Source organism: Typopeltis vanoorti, chromosome 23 (assembly GCF_054136105.1).
Source record: "Typopeltis vanoorti isolate ZY-2024b chromosome 23, IOZ_Tvanoo_1.0, whole genome shotgun sequence".
NCBI lineage: Eukaryota > Metazoa > Arthropoda > Arachnida > Uropygi > Thelyphonidae > Typopeltis > Typopeltis vanoorti.
This window is the reverse complement of record NC_143571.1, coordinates 93,733,816-93,747,727: the sequence shown is the minus strand read 5'-3', so window position 1 is coordinate 93,747,727 and position 13,912 is coordinate 93,733,816.

Genomic DNA, 13,912 nt, shown 5'->3' with positions numbered 1-13,912 from the left:
TCTTTTTTTCTTTCTTTCTGTCTTAGGAAAGAATCCCGAAGACTTCCTTACTAAGAAAGGAGTACACTCTGCGTTGTAGTACAGTGAAGAACTCTATCCGGTCTTCAGTCTCGCGAAGAAGCAAACTCCTCGTCACGTTTCATAACTCTAATATTCTCACACGGGCTCAGGTTTCTGCACTCGTCCTCATATTTAAACCGATCATATTCTGACCCTTTCAGAATATGATCGGTTAGCAGGTGTTATATGTAAATCTCAGAAACGACAATGCAATGCTTTTCGTTCCCTTTGGGAGTAGACACCATTTCGTTTTTATCAACTAAATACTTAATGAAATCAATTCTGATTTATCTTACATTTGCTCCACAAAACCCCCAAATATATGCTTAGAAGAGAGAGAGAGAGAGAGAGAGAGAGAGAGAAAGTAATTTAGCGAAACTTCTCGTACTGTCTTTCTCTGTCTTACACTGCTCATTATGATTAAGTTCACACGTCTTGGTTCATTTATCTTCTCTAAATATTTACAAGAAATGTCCTTTTTGTTTCAGTCAGCACGTGAAAAGGATAAACATTCAACCCTTATGTTAATCGCAAATACCACTATCTTTGTTTCCTCGTTATTATATGAAGAGCTCTCCTCTGCAACGTTCTCTCAATTATCGTAACCTACATTTATGAATTTCTTTGAAATTCCAGAGATGAAATGACAGTAACAGCTACAAACTAATTATTCTTTCGTTTTTCATGTTATTTGGAGTCCGTCGCACACACCTGATAGAGTTGAGAATTTTCTGCAAATTATGCCTATGGCGGTACCATATCGATTTATCCAAACCCTCTCGATCCCGCTGTTAGTGCTTAGATTACCATAATCTTCAAGAAAAAATATTCCATTGACTACTTTTAAGCTAAATCCTTAGAGAAGTATTAGAATCCTCTGATTTGCCTTAAAATGTATCAGAACTTTAAGGATATCAAGCAAATGTTAATTACGATTATTTAAATTAAGGGGATATTAAATCCCACATAGTTTTAAAACCGAATAAGAAACTCAAAGATTGAAATCAGAGAGTTTCTTGCCGATTATAGTAAACTATAAAGTATCGGCGATCACTTAGCGTGAGCTAATGCAAGTGACGCTAGTACGTAGTACAATACAGGACAACTCCTTGCAAAGGTGGGGAAAGTTCAGATCGCTATTCTTAGGTATTTTCCATAATGTAAAACCACATTTCCTAGGAAATGTATGCTGTTATTACATTATGGTAGGGAGGTCACTACCCAGACCGGTTTCAGCCTTTTTTGAGGCTTCATCAGTGAGTAACTAGACCTAATACCGAAGTGTATAACGAAAGGAGCTTATATACCCTGCGATACGAGTTTCCAAACAGGTGCAACCATTAACTTACTTAAGTATAAAGAGCTAATAAGCTTCATTAAATTAATGAAGCTTAAAACATTTAAATAATGTTTTCATTGCCGAAATGAAGCTTATTAGCTCTTTATACTTAAGTTAATTACGATAATTAAAAGAATAAGTTATATTAATCTTTAAGAGTTCTCTGACTTTGTGTCATAAAGAAAAAATGAAGAAGTAGAGCATGTACGGTGGAATGCGAGTTTGAAAGGAATTAAAGTTTGTGTGTGTGTGTGTGTGTGTGTTGTTCGTGGAGTGACGGAAAAAGAGAAGAACAGTTACAGATCTGTATGGCGAGGATGAATGGATGGGACTGTTCGCGGCATTTTATTTCTGTGACGTTTTATTTTTCTGTCCCGACACAGCTGACGGAAAGAGGAACGTTTTATGAAAGGACAGTTGCACGTGTTACGCGGATGACTGGAGTGAGTAATCAATCATCACACACGCGAAAAAGTGCGTTTCCGTGACCATTCAAGCAACTAAACAAAGGTGATGTTGTTCGTTGTTGACGGACAGTTGTAAGCCCCGTGAGAGGGAGATGACCCAATGTCTCACAAAGGTCGGCCAATGAGGGCAATTCTCAATAAAGTTGGCAGGCATGGGCGGCAGAAAGCGGGATTAAATGACGCGGCGAAACCTCCTCGTTCAGAATGAGTGCGCCCTGCAATGCCTTTGGCTAAAAGAAAGTGATGGCGTTGCAGTGAACCAAAAGGTTGTTTCTGGAAACATCGGGTGAGGGAGCAAAGGATTGAGCTTTGGGTAATGGACCATTCCTGATCGTTACCCCGTCTATATGAATCCTTTTCTATATACGGAAATACACGACCCTGTCCTCTGTTGCATTCCATTTCCAGCTCTCCTAATTAACGATATGGAAGACTAAGAGAAGTCTTCACACCTAATGAGAGGCGCCTTTCTGTTCTGTTCAACTACTGCACAAAGGAGGAAGACCTGTGAGACAAAGGGAAGAGGCGCGTATTAATTTTTATGAAGATTTCGCTGGGAGACATCATATACGTATTGTAGTTTTGGAAAGGATGGCTTTTTTTGCTTTTTTTTAATGTGGATTAGCATAATTCGAAGAACAAGAAACGTGAATTACGGCTAAATGGTGTAATTCGCATTATGCGGATTTTGAAGCCTATCAACCGATTACCATACGAGCATAATCATAATTCCGCTATTTTACATGAGTCCTACCAATCTTTGCTAGCAACGTATACAATACAGAGAGTTTGGATACAAATCCATTCCGTAGCATGCTCCATAAGAGATTAACTCAATATGGGTACAATTCGTTAGGGCTCTACGTCTAAACGCCATGTCTGCTCAGCACGAATTTATAAGCGAAATGGGACTGAGTCACTATTCGGAAGAAAAAGCAACAAGAGAAGTAGGAGTTGGAAAGCTTCGATGAAAAAGCATATTGTCAGGAACTGAAAACTGCGAACAGCGCTTGATAGCTATCATCCTCCTCCAGAACTGGCACCCGCTTATGGATACATCGTGTGCTCGCTTTCGGGTGAAATGGCGATGCCTTAAGCAAATGAAGCAACAATTCTCTGACAAGAGAGAGAAAGTGAAAAGGCATTCGCGATAAAGGATGTTTTTAAATATATATATATACAACGTATAGGTACGTTTTTGTTGCTAGAGTTATAGAAAACTTCATGAAAGTGAGATAGCTCGAAAGTAGTTTACAAATGAAGTTCACAATTTTAGAAACAATTTCTCAGTTATTTGAACGAATTTCTGCTTATCCACACCACGGTTCCACCGAAACATTATTATCACCACCCCTCTTGAAAACGCACTTCGTAACCGATCAAATATTTTCCACTTTCGGAAGCATTGGCGATTTTTCGTTAGTTAGGTTTTCGTTACAGACTTACACCAGAAATGAAGCAACAGAAATATGTTACTGGCTCAATTGAAAATTAGCCGAGGGAAGAAAGAGAACACTTACAGAATTCTCAACGAAATCCAACCCTAAATGTGTAAGTCTGTTTCCTTAGCCGAGTTCGTAAAAGTAAGACTTTTTTTTTCTTTTTACAGACAAAGGTTGCGGATTAGAGCACTGCGTAAGACACAAATGTGGCTAAAAGACCCCTGGATGAGCTCCAAAAGTTTCTTTAAAAGTTAAGAACAAATAAGTGCATCATTAAACCCCACTCGTGGAATTGGAAAGTTGAAAAACAGTTTTTACATTTTCGTGACTTTGCTCTTACAAATGGACAAATTGTGGATGAAAATTTATTCTGCAGACAGAGGGATTCTCCTGAAGGAGATTTGCGTTTTGTTGTTTGTCAGAGAGCAAGTCTCTCCTGGTAAGATAAGTATTCAGCTAGAAGTCCCAGTTCGATATCTGGCAGCAACAAAAACGTATTTGTGTGTCAGAGAAACCTCCCTCGAGCAGGGGGGAGCCTTAAATTCCCTTCTCCCTCCTTTTGGTGGCTTCAAATATTTGCCGAAATAATTAGTTCATTTCTTGCGCGCTCGCGATCGATATCTAGTCGCATCCATCTTTATTAAGGAACTGATAAGTGTTGACCTTCTTCTCCTTCCTCGCACAGTTGATGGATTATCCCATCTTATAAGAAACTTCTTCCTTATTAAGAACTTTGCTCGTTCGGCTCGTCACACTTCTCCACTCAGCTAGAAATTTAGTGACTAAATTAGGCTTAACCTCCATTGATTCTCTACTCTACGAAATTTATTACGGAAGGAGACCGTCGGTCCTCTTCGCTGCTGTCGAATGTCAAAGACTGTTTTCGGTAATGAGTTATGGCGGTAAACACAAGGAGTCGCGAAGTACGCTCTATGTGTCGGCGTGGTGACGGGGTTTTGAGTATAAAACGTGGTAAGCAGAGACGCCCTCGAAAATAAGAAAACTTTGAAGGAAACGAACGTAAAATAAATAAGTTTTGATGCATTAAGCAAAGAGAAGAAAAATTGTGACAGAATCGATGTCTGGGCATCAGAGTTCGTTTTCTGCTTGTGCTACGGAACTTGAAAGCGACCAGACCAGAAGATCACTGCTGGAATCTTTCCTTCCCTCCAAACTTGATTATACAGACAGAGAGAGAGAGAGAGAGAGAGAGAGAGAGAGAGAGAGAGAGAGAAGAGGGAAGAGCTGAACATCTGACTGTGCATCCCACGAACTTACGAAAATGCTTAATGAATTAAAAATAGCTTTCAAGGCATCGAATTTTCTTACATATCGTTGTTGATAAAAAACAAAAAACAAAAACATAATTAGCATTAACCATAGTTGCGAACAATTACAATACACATTTGTGGTTTAGGAAGCGTTACATGTTCTAAAGAGCTAAACATTTATGCTTTTATGGAGTTGCTAGTTTCGCGTCGCCGCAAGGCTCCTTTTGCGCCATCATGTGAATTTAGTCGAATAATCAAAAGAATGCTTCAGGTAATGACGAAGGCTAAAGCTATCCTTTCTTACACGTCAACGACGATCGCCCTTTCCTGCACCCCCTTCTCTGAAGTTGGGGAACAGTGGAGACTAACTGCGAAGCGATCGGCTACCACCTGTAGGCGTGTGTTGTCCCCTAATACGACATTGTTCTCAGCCCGGCCAGCAGCCGGAAGTGCATGTTTTATGAAAGCGCTAGGGAGACCTGCTGTTTTGTGTTTCCCCGACACGCCTGTTTCCAAGACAACGCTGCCTTGGTCGATCTTCCTCCTCCTCGGCCGATCTCCATCATCTCGAGGTAGCCCGTCGTGTTTGCATTATGCGGAATCAGTTAAAAGGAATACGAGGGAGGTCTGGACAAAGCAGGCACGTGTTTCGAAGATGTTTATTAGCTGCATTCTCTTACGGAAGACTTTCAATTTAGTTGAAACCTGCGGAAGTTACGACTTAAGTGGATTAAACCAGCAGGAAAACGCACCGTGTCCGATGTCGCCGTTCAACCGTATCGCGTCTAATGCTGCTCCGAGGCAGCCCAGGCCGATGCTCACTTTAATCTAAACTTTTCCCTTCTGTCAGAAAACGTTTCTTTTGCATTCCACTTTCGTAATGGCCGCTTTAAAGAGTTTCATTATTGTAATGGAAAGAAAGAAAAGCTTTCTCCGACAATTAATGGCGTTCCTTTCCGCTTCTGTAAGCATTTCTTATTAATAATATCCGGGTAAACGCAGCCCGAAGAAATTTTCGTGTAAAGGGCGGGAGGCATCCCCCCTTCGTATACCTGGGATGGCTTGCGATTCATTCCCACCCCACGTAAAACTGTTGTACTTTCGTTCAATTAATGTTGCGGTTCACTCGAGTGCAAACACTAACAAATAACTAATTAGCAATATTAAAAGCAGAACCAACAATGCACCACTGGATTCAAATAAGGGGGTGCTCTGATGTGGAATTATTGGAACCATATCTGCACGAAATGAAAAAGTCCTTAAGACGCACCGGATTATTTTCCAGGGTGGAAGAATTATCGTGGAAAGACGAGCAACCCGAGTTATTGGCACGATGGCGACGGTTGATGCTGACTCACGTGCAGTTATTCTTATTAGCAGCCCGAGAACTTCGTATTAATCTATTTTCCGAGTTATCAGAGCAAAAATATGAACATGGCAGATGTAGAGGAAGAGATGCGAGTAGTTCGTTTGAGATCTGCGTTCTTGTCACTACGAGGAGACTGCAGATGGTGAGAAATATCAAATTAGTTCTCCAATTTCTGCTTTTCTCTGGCGTATGCTTTAAGTGGAAAAACTCGCAGGTGGCTAAAAATTATTTTTTCCAATATTAATTTATTATTTTATTTTCCCATTTAAACGGCTTTTTTGCAGGGCATTGGTAAAAAGCAAACTCTCATGTGCTTAATGCGATGTGCTTTGAAAAATCGATGAAGTGTTTTTCTAAAACCGACTCATCGTTTTGAGAAAAACGATGTATTCCTGACTCTCATCAGTCAGGAATACTTGACAGGATGAAAGTAAACTAGTGTAATTAATAAATGCTCCTTCCAGAGAGTTTCTGAGTCCAGTTTCTTTTCTCTTATGCAGAAAAACACGCTCTACTCAGAAACCACAGAAAATGATAAAAATATTTCTAATCTACACTTACTGATATTCACAATGATATAAAATCCATGAGTGTAAAAATAAATACGAGCCAATTGCAATTTTCTAGAGCCTACTTGGCATCGTTGTAAATGTTGTAAACGTCAATCCCCCTCCAAATCACCACAAATAGCAGAAAAAAAACAACACTAATTATTAAAAATAATTCTAGAAAATTAACTGATTCTAAATTACAGAAGACCCTTCGCTTTCTTCAGACGAGTAGAAGTGCGTGTGACATTTTATTTTATTTTCTCTCCTTTACGATCCAACTTCCATTTCAGTTTTATTCTGCTGAAATGTTGAGTAATTTGGCAAACAACGGAACTCGAAATATGCATTAAAGTTGAGAATGCTGTGATATGATTCGAAATAAATTTCTACCGGTGCTTTCTATTATGGCACACGTGTGACTTACTGTGCAAAAAATAGTTTTCTGAGTGAACTGAGAAATGCAAAGATGCTTGTTTTCACTCCAAACAACTGATTGGTTGGTTCGTATGACTGGCTGAAGAGCTGAGAGATTAGTTTTGTCTATTAGTTAGTTAGTTAGTGTGTGTATGTGTGTGTGTGAGTGGGTGGGTGTGTTCTTTTAGCCCTTTTGCCTGCTTTGATCGATGAAAAACATTAAAACTCGTGTATGTCACCAGCTTACTCACATTGAGCTGAAATGCTCTTATTAACTGTTCTAAGTGCCCCAGACGTGGTTCGAATTCGGCCGAATGGCAGGTGTCGCAACTGGCTGTGCAACTGCGTTGTGGTGGCCCCACACTGACCCCAATTCCAGCGCCTCTCGTGAGATGGCGAAAGCGCTTTTCTTATCTAGCGCTATGCAATAATATGCAGATACCAATTAATGAGTTCTCGACATCCGTGTAATAATAACTTGATCAAGGAATAGCGTCTTGAGACGTAATCGAATATGTGGTGCGAAGCCCTCCTTGTGAGTTAAATTTAGCCTCTCACTGCTGAGAAGCATCCGCATACTTGCAAGGATGGGAGAATGGGGGTGCCCTGTGTTGGCTTGTTGTTTCCAAAACAGGGCTAAGATGTGGGTATGGGAGTTTTCAGAGAGTCAACAGGGAATAAAGACAAGCATCTCATCCAGAATAATTTCATTTATTACATTAGTTCAAAATGGATCAGGTGAGTGGAAGCTACAATCAGACCGTGGAAAAGAGGCATACAAATCCGAAGGTCATCCTATTGTACTGCCATAAAATATGAAACAGAGAATGGCGAGGTGAAGGATGATCAAGGGAAAAGAAACACTGACGAGTTTTTTTCAGATTTGTGAAAAGGAGAGGTAACATCAGCGGCGTACGTGGAGGGGGAGAAAAACCATCACAGAGAAATGGTTAAGAAAACGATCAGGATGTTGGAAGAATGATAAGAATTATCTGGTTGGTGAATAATCTGCGTTGGTTCATTGTTGCCACTTTGTGTAGTTTGGAATATTTGTCGAGTAACGTGAATTTTTGTCCAACCATTTGCAAGAGTAGAATTTGGCAAAAGCTTTCCGAAATTATACCACGAAGTAATTACGCCGATGATCTGGAAGAAATCGAAAGAAATTGGATGTTGTGCAGAAAATAAATATAAGCACGTTGTTTACTTTTCGTTTTCCTTGCAACCATTTTGATTATCATTACTTAGCCAAACGATTTTAATCTTTGATTACGCTGCTATCGATGGAGCAAATTTAATAAAATTGGTTATTCAGAATTCGTACTCAACTCTGTGTAACGTCATTAGTTGTTGTTTCGAAGAAAACTAGTGAAACAAAACTGTATGCCAGGTTTGATGTGCCAAAATCGGCTGATTAAATATGGTGCTTGTCTGCACTCACGTCGCTGTTTGTTTTTTCCTGGATACGAAGTATGTGATTCTGCTACAGAATGTTCTGAGAGTGGTCAGTTCATTCCACTTTTAATTTTTGTGGAATTCTATCCAAAGGTCATGATTTATCGAACACGCAACGTAAACTGTACTCCGCTCTATTGATTAAAATTGATTAATAGCACTAATCAATGAAACGAAGTGTTTTCGAGGAAGAATCATCCAAGATGGCTTAAGCACTTGTTACACCGGTGGCGATCAGTTCCCTGAGGCTTCCAATACGAACACAAACAAATATTTAAATTGAAGTAGTGGCCCTCAAAACTCGATGGTGTCTTTGACAGCTGCTTAATGAGCATTTGAACAAATGGGGTGGCTAATGTGTTCGCTGTCACATGCTATCGACTACTATACAAATGACTTCTTTTACTCTGCAATATGCGTGTGTCAACGGCACTCTATTTCCTTCAAATGCAAAAATGGAAATAATTAAAACTGTGCAGTTCGAGGTCCAAAGAATCCGAACAAGAATGGGCATTGATTTTTATACCTTCGTTTTCAAGGTAGAGAAGATATTCTGCACTGCCTTGCAAACGAAGTAGGAAATGCGTAGACTGAGGATTCTGTCTAAGATATACCAAATGTTAGCCCTCATTCATTAATTAATGAGTAGATTAAAGCTTTGGTACAGGCTTTATGTAACTTCTGGAACCTACTGCGGGTACGTTTAAAGACCATTTTTCATCAGTTGATCGCATGGAGAAATGCGAGCTGTCGACCCTAACCCTAACCCTAACCCTAACACAATATATTTAATGTCTGAAATAATGTAGGTTCTACGGTCGATTTTCCTGAGTTTACTGGACGAAAAACCCGAGTTTCCGGGAGGAAAAACCAGATTGCCCGTGCCAGAGATCTACTAACTCGGGAACCGGTCGAAAAAAGGCCTCGAAAAATTTCCTCTAATCGCCGACTAGACTCGAAACCAAGTTTTCCTTCCTCAGGTATTCATGAAATGGACTGATAACATCACAAAAAATGGACAAATTCCTCCCTTTCTCAACTGTCATCAAGAACAATATACAGTATATATATATATATATATATATATATATATATATTCTCCCGTAGTCCTGAATGAACCGTTGGGTCATTCATGGCTGGTAGGTGATACTCTTTGCTATCTCCTCCAGGGTCTCTTGATGACAGTTGAGAAAGGGAGGAATTTGTCCATTTTTTGATGTTATCAGTCCATTTAATCGAGGTCGGTCCCCTAACACTTGGTCCCGAAACGATTCCTTCTAGTGTTTGCTTTGGAAAGCCATTAGCCCTCTCCACATGTCCAAACCATTTCATCTGTCTTCTTCTAATGACTGTCAGAATATTTTCCCTTTTTCTCCCATTATTGAATCAATCAGTTTTCGGATATTTTCATTGGTTTCGTGAGCGGTATAGGGAATTCTTAAAAGTCTTCTGTGAGTTTTCATTTCGAAAGATAACAGTCCGCTCTCATCTTCCTTCAATAAAGTCCAGGCCTCACGACCATACAAGAGGACAGAATTCACCAAGGTGTCAATTAGTCTTAGTCTGGTTGTGACTGCTATTCTGTTATCTTCCCACAATGGTTTGTGGGAAGTGATGACTCGAATTATATATATATATATATATATATATAATTCGAGTTATATATATATATATATATATATAATTCGAGTCATCAGAATTGAAGGAGAATCGCCCCCCCCCCTGACGCCTACGGCGCTCAACCCCCCGAGTTCTGTACTGGTAGGCCGATTCTCCTTCAATTCTGATGACTGGATTTCGTTCAAAACCATTTTTTTAGTATAGACCAAGAACATATCATAATAGCTGGAGACTTTAATTGCACTCTTGACCAAGAAAAAGACAGACTTCAGTGTACTGAACATCGTAGCCAATTAATAAACTTATGGTAAACGATAATGAACTCATCGACGTCTTTCGGCATCAACATCCAGATATGAAATCCTACACATGGAGTTCAGCAATCACAGCGACAAATAGGCCACTCTACCAAGCACAACTGGACAAATACTACATTTCCAAAGACACCTTGCGTCTAGTTAGAAACATCTCACACATCCCTTCCTACATTTCAGATCATTGCTTCGTCAAGCTGGAACTTTCATTATCTTTGGAAGCATCCAAATCAGGACGTGCCTATTGGATCTTCAACAATACTCTCCTGTAAGATCCAGCTTATATAACACGCAGGCTTTAATAACCAACCTCACTCACTTGAAAGTGGATACAGAACAATGAAACATGGTGGCCCCACTTAAAATCACAAATTAAGTCCTTTACCCAGATCTACAGTCACCAGACAAATCAACAGAGGAACATTAGAATCCGACAACTAGAAGAACAGCTCAAGTATCTCCTAGAAGAAAGCCCTGAACATCATTCCAAGCCATGCAAAGACAGGCGGAATTATTGGCTAAAGGTGCCCTACTTAGATTGTGGCATACACAAATAAATCTTTTAGATGCCCCGACAAAATATTTTTTTTTCTTTGGAAAAAAAAAATGCCAGGCAGCAAATTCCATCTCTACTATCAGACTTCAAGATGACAGTATCACATTAGATCCAAGTAAAATCACCTCTGAATTCCTACAATACGACAAGAATGAATACAGCACTGCAGGAACATCCTATCATGTCATTCACAAAATACTGAAAGAAACAAAAAAAAATCTCTGCAACAAATCGGATTCACTTAGAAAACAAAATCACGCTAGATGAACTGAAAACCGCATGCACATCTTTGCCGAAGAACAAATCTCCTGAACTTGATGGTTTCACGTCAGAGTTTTTCCAAGTCTTCTGGAATCAACTCGGACCACTTCTCAAAACACTGCAAGAAGCCAACATCAATGGCCTCCCACAATCCGTTCACGACCTCAGTAGCACGATTGATACCAAAGAAGGGAGACCACACGGATATCCAAACTGGCGTTCAATCTCCCTAATTAATACCGATTGCAAAATCATTTCCAAAGTTATAGCAAACCGAATAAAGCCAACACTGCCTGAAGTTATTGGCCAACATCAATCGTACTCTGTCCCAGGAAGATCAATACATGATAACCTCCATTTAATGAGAGATCTCATCCACATTGCAAACAGCCAACATGAAAACCTAGCACTCGTCAGCCTTGATCAGGAGAAGGCTTTCGATAGGGTAGAGCATGAGTACCTTTATGAAGTTCTAAAAGCATTTGGCTATGGTCCTCGCATCATTGAAACAGTGCAATTGCTTTACAGAGATGCACACTTCTGTTTAAAAATCAACAACAGGCTCACTCTCACTTTGTCATACTCTCGAGGGATCAAGCAAGGATGTCCCCTCTCTGGTCAATTATACACACTGGCCATAGAACCCTTCTTAAAAACAGTACACGACACCATCATCTCCAAACGAACCAGCATACTAGAGCCACATCAAAAAATTACCCTATCAGCATATGCCAATGACATCACTGTGATAGTCAGAAATGAAGAAATGACAGTAACCGAGGAAGCACACAGACTATATGCACAAGACTCAGGGGCCAAATTAAATTCTGCAAAAACCACGGGCTTGTGGTCAGGCGATGGAAGTCTAGAAATGATTCTCCGATCGAATGTACTTGGTGAAGCGAAGGGCAAAGATACTTAGGTGTTCACCTCGGCAATACCAAACTATATAACACACTGTTGTGTCATACATCCTGGCTTTGAATCCGCCATCTTGTTGTAACATTAATCTTATTTAAATTATCCGTTTTTTTATTAATTGTTGGTTGATTACTGATTCAAATGTAGAGAAATTTATAATATCCTGCACCACCCTATATTCAGATTAGTCTATATAATATAGTGGAATCAATCATCAACTAACTTTTGCAATCTCACTTTTCTACAGGCCGAGGTTAATATTATCATTTAAGGCTTCCGCAAGGTCCGATAAACTTTATGAGCGGTGCAATGAAAGAGAATCAGGAAATCACCAAATTGGAATCAATAAAACAAAACATTTAATACAGGGTTACATATCATGTACATTAAGTATAACTTTGAAAACAAGATGACGCAAATCAACTTAGTTCAAATACTCATAACAAACATAAAACATTAGGCATCAGACATCCAGCTCTCAATATTACATTCTTCCGAATAATTAAAAATGGTTCACACAGTTCAACGTTACAGAATCTTACAGTAAATATTCTTAAAGTATAATTCTCTAATTCTCTCTTAGTCAACAAACACTTAATTCAATTATGAGGCACTTCAAGGGGGAAACACTTTAAAGCTCCATACTTTGGCTAATTTTAGTAGAATGCCACAGTTAATGTTAAGATATATCGGGCGGAGTTAACTCTTATTTCTTCACGCTGAAATATAAAAAAATGGACTGCTCTTACCGGGTTACATCCTTTGCACATTGGATTCACTATAGGCACATTTAAACCTGAAGTTAACTATCACTTTGAAGTAACACTATTCAAAAGGATTCTTCACTATACAAATGAAATATTAAACATAGAGCTTCACAAGTCTTGACACACTCGTTTCAGGTAATCTACTTATTCCTTATTTTCTTCTACGCATTACTTTCAGCTTTGCACTATTCTTACTCAAAACAATTGGAATTCGACGTAAATTTTAGAATTCCGTAGAAATATTCCTAATTGCCTATTAATTTCCCGGTCCCTTCTTAATTTATTTATGGCATTTCCAAATTCCCCTTTACTGTCACCCGTTACTTCACTCCGTGCTGTCCTGAATGTTTTTCTGTTTACTTTCGTTTTCCAATACAATACCTTCATTCTTCCCGCCGAAATCGGGTTCTAGCCAGTTCAGCTCATATCAACTCCTGCTCCCTTCGAGTACCATAGCTCACGCTCCACGCACGCGCTATCTAAAATTAACTCCGTTTCCTTGACAACAGCCAATCAAATTCAGTCAGAAGAATTACATAAAATTACTTTCTCTTTCATTTACAATAAATAAAATGCACATATTACAGTCCACTTAGGATACATTTACAAATTATATAATGAATTTATACAGAATAAATTAGAGGAAGAGTACTAATAGTTAACCACATGGCTGCAAGTGTCTTATGGCATACCCTCAAAGTACTCACACCTCCTGAAGAATTTCTCTACCACATTCAAAAAGAAATCAAACGTTTCCTCTGGAACAAAACTCACTAGACAACATACCCTCACACCTGCAAGCCACTCAGCAAGGGAGGTCAAGGCTTGATTTCTCTTGAAAACAAGATTAGATCCTTCAAGATATTCCTCCTACTAAAGACACTTCAATGCAATCACACTTATCTAACCACCTTCGATTACATCAGAAATCATCCACCAGAGGACTCACACTTTCCACAATCCTCCGAATGGCCAGTCCTGCACCATCTCCTCTTAAACTACCTCATTTTTACAAAGATGCTCTACAGCTGTGGAAAAACACAGGACTTCATCACATACTTACAGAATCAACAGAGTCTGCTGCAGAACCGCTATTTTTTTTCAA